Raw genomic sequence first — 4358 nt, forward strand, 5'->3', positions numbered from 1 at the left:
ACCCGACCACCACCACTCACGGTGGACATAAAGTGAGACATAACATAGTCCTGTAGTGTTGGTAGACATCTTACCAACCCATGAAACCTAAGAATGAAGCCACAGTGAATGATCCAGAGCCAAGATATGGTGCAAGACTCCATGGCTGCCGCAAAAGCTGCTAGTGTCTATAGCAGCAGTCACAGCCACCGTGCAGATGGCATGCCAGACTCTCAACTGCATTGACACAAGGAGAGGCACCAGCGGACACACACACACACAAAAAAAAAAAAAAAAAGAAGAGGTCCGAGACCTCTTTCTCCACAAAGCACACTCCAAAGTAATAGAAGAAGCATCTGATTTACGATAATAGGGGAGGACCTGATCACACCTGTCTCAGTACTGGACAGATCATCTGGGTAACAAACCAACAGAGGAACAGTTAATCTATCAGATGGAGAGAACAAATCTATGGTTATTAAAAAGGGTTGAGGGAGAAGGAGGGGGAAGGGGAGATAAGGGGCATAAAGAATAAGTATGATTTGTAACAACAAATGTGCTAATAAAAAATAAAATAAAATAAAATAATTTTTTTAAAAAAGAAAAAAAAAAGATATAGTGCAAGACCATTGTGAGGCCTCTACGCTGCCATGTACTTCTTGCATTATTTAACTATCTCAGGAGTGAGATTGTATATATCCTTAGAGATCAAATTTCTGGATGTTTCTTAACACTTTCAACAGTATCCAATATAGTTCTACACTTGCTCTACCAAAAGAGAGAGAACAATGTAAATAACATGTGTATCTTCACTCCACATTCGATTCATACCCCAGATTAAGACCAGTCTTAGAGATGTGAAGTGCTCTTCCCTTAATATACCTCTCATTAATTTGGGCATGTCACCACACTAAATGTGATTCCAAGATTTAAAGGACGCATTTTTTAACACAGCTTTTTCCCTAAACACAATGCTTTATGTTACTCAGCTGAAGATTTCAGAAAGCTTTAGAGTAATTTTCACTGTGAATTTTTTCCTTAAGTATTGATTTCATGACCTAGCCCCTAAACAATATGTGGTTCTCCTTTGTGTGACAGGCTGGTGCAGACCAAGGCCATACTATGGTCAGAAGAAGGTGAGATTGATGTAATTTGAGGATCTGTAGCAGGCACTTGATATATGAGGATACTTTTTAAAAGTTCAAGGAAAAATAATACAAATCTTTCCATGAACTTTTTGAAGTACCCTCATACATTTCTTGAACAAATTCTACTGTAAGAGAAACTTGTCTACTTCTCAGAGCCGGACCTCTTTGTCTCCAGAAATGCACTTGGAATGCCCAAAGTGTTGTTGCTATGGAAATGTTTTACATCAGCAAGAGTCAGCTCTGACCACCACTGATGGCCACAGAGTCCATGGGGGGTTGACTAACACGGAATTTGCAAAATAAGTGTTCTTATAAAACCGTTTTCCTTTTAAGCAGACCCCTGTGCTTTTCTCAGCCTTGTTATGGTTTCTGCTGAGGAGAGATGATGAGTGAGAACCCAAGACCTGAAGATCCCAGTATCTGGCATAAGAGTGGGACTTCAGAGAGGCATTAGGGCCTCAGACAGAGATTAGCCTTGAGGTACATCGAGCCAGATCCCACAGACAGCCTCAAACACATATTTGTGTCCTAGCATGGTGCACAAGCACAAGAAGACCCCTACCTCCTCTAGCCTGGAATAGAAGAGGCAGCAGAGAGATCTACCTGACCGGAAGGGGCCATATGGACCACTCGCTGTACAGAATGTGTTAGTGGAGTCCCGCATGACCGATGACCATAGGCAAGGTGGTACAAGGTATAGGTCTGGAAGTCCCAGTGTGGGAAACTGTCTACTGCTTCAGGCCCCTCTGGTGCTTGGGAATATCTGAGAGGCCATCTGGGGTCCCGCTTGTGTGGCATCCCATAAGGCCATTCCTCCAGGACAACACTCAGGCACCAGGGCTCAGAGCCCCTCTCTGAGACCTACCAATGACTCAGCTAGTTCCCCTTCTCACCCTCCAGCCTAAGGGATCTTTCTCTAATCTTAGGGGAAGACCTGTTCTCTTCCTTCTGCTTCTTTAAATATTCCACCCATTCCCAAAATACTCTCAGTTCTCTAAGGACTTAGGATTTTGGAACACTACTCTGGAGAGACTCTTTTTACACTGCCACTTCCCTTCCCTGAGGTGATGAGCTCAGAGCTGCCCATCTGCTCCAATGGGGAGAGGAGAGATGTGCCAAAAGATTAAAAAATAAATCTCGAATATGTCATTCCATCATATTCTCCTGCTGAATTAATATTTACATCTCTACCAAGAAAATTTATTTCACATCCAGGTGTCACCCATCATCCTCACCAAATACGCCTTCCAAACATATACACACCCCAGGCTGAGACCTGGGTCCAAATCCCAACAGGACAAGAACTGAGGTGCATGAGGCAGCCCCTGATTGCAGAAGGGATACTTTCTCCAGGTTCCCAAAGATGAGATAGACAAGAATAGACCCTGGGTAAGTTCTTCCCCTTGTAATTCTCCTTATCTGATGTGAACCATGAAATTCTTCCACCTCACATCAATAATCTCTTCCTCACCCACCCCTCACACTCACCCATCACTTCCACTGAACTGAGAGAAGGCCTTGAGGGGCCCACTGTGCCTGAGAAATGAAAAGCTGTTGTTGACTTAAATAAGGCCACAGGTATTGTAAGCAAGTTCCCCAAACCTGAAGCTCAACCATAACTTCTTCTTTCACAAAATCTGTTGCAATGTCTCCGGGCTTCAGCAATCTGCAGGAAGAGGGGAAATGAGGGTTTACTGAGCATGGACTCTTGAAGGTGCAAACGATTCCATTCTCTGGTCCTCTCAGTTTTATGATACACTTTCCTCCTAACCCGACCAAGCCTTCCTCCAATAGTAGTGGCTGAGGGCTTCCCTAAAGACAAAGTTGCCTTTAAGATGCTCTTTTTTTTCTACAAACAAAATAAAATAGTGCTGTGCTTCACTAGAGTCTCAGAAATGTCCACCTTCTGATGCAGAGAGTGCTCTCTTGAAGCTTGTTAAGGAGTCCTGTCTCCTTCCCCAAAAGAGTGCCTGAGTGCCCAGGCCACTGCATCAATATGTAGCACATTAAGGGACCCCCGTTTGGCAGGGCTCCAGGATCCTTCTGCCTTGGAAGCTGCCTTACAAATGGCCTGAGTCAGGGCATCCCAAAAGAACTGCTGTGATGAGTGCCCAGCTGTGCCATATGGCAGGGCCTGGGCTGCTACTGCTGCTGTAATCACTCTTCTGTGTCCAGAGGGGCTGCTTTAAATTCAGTCTGAGACAGATGCCTTAAAAAGAATATCCCATGCACCTGCATTTTTAAGTACTTTCCTGCTATGCATAGAACTCGAACTTATCCATAGATATTATTAAGGTTACATTTGTCCTCTCTCCCTTCTGCCAACCCCCTCAGCCTGCCCAGAAACCTTTAAGCACTTCTGTAGAATTCTTTCCAACTTGGTCTCACTACAGTCCACTGGTTTTCCTGAAATCACTGATGCCTTTTGAGCATGTACTTTGCCTCGGCATAGGACCACAAGTATTGTCTCTGAATGCCTTGGCCCTGATTCTAGAGCGTATCAGCAGTCTGCAGTGCTGAAATGTGCTCCATAAGGAACCACAGCAATTCCAGACAGGTCTCCATGCGTACTGAATGCAAGTGTCAGCCTACACAGCAGGTGTGCCACCAGCATAACATTACTTTCTATAGTTCAGCCTAGCTCTTGTTTTAAGCTCCATTTCACTGGACAAGCAGAAATTTGTGTTCTTTCTATCCCACTGTTCCCCGCCCCCCCCCAACCCCTTCTTCCTGGGTTATATCTAAGTCCCTAGGGATTTCACAGTATCATAGTGTTGTCACCTGCTAAGGCATCTGATGAACTATCTGGTTCTCTCTCATCACCACTAAGACCTCCATCACTCTCCAGTGAGTCCAGCAACTTCACCCACTGCTTCTGAGTCCTGCTTGAGAGGCCCGGGAGCCTCTGTCAGGCCATCAGTGACTGCCCTGCTGAAATGCACCAGGTAGTGGTTCCCATTCTGGATCTGGTTCTTTCCCCATGGCTTCTCCTGGAAAGTGTGGCATAGGGCCCTACTCTCTTGGGGCCTGCAAACCTGAGACTGTCCATTCTCTTGGAATGTACATTTGGAATTAAGTCCCAGAAACACTGGTCATTCTCTAATGAGTGCTTGGCCTGAAAGATTGTGTAGGGTGGCCATTTTCCACCCATGGAAAATACAAAGAAAGCTTGAAAAGAGAAAAGAATGAAGCAGGTTCCCACATAATAGCAAAGGAATAATGAAAAATGGC

This window comes from Cynocephalus volans, chromosome 2 (genome assembly GCF_027409185.1).
Source record: "Cynocephalus volans isolate mCynVol1 chromosome 2, mCynVol1.pri, whole genome shotgun sequence".
NCBI classification, from domain to species: Eukaryota; Metazoa; Chordata; class Mammalia; order Dermoptera; family Cynocephalidae; genus Cynocephalus; species Cynocephalus volans.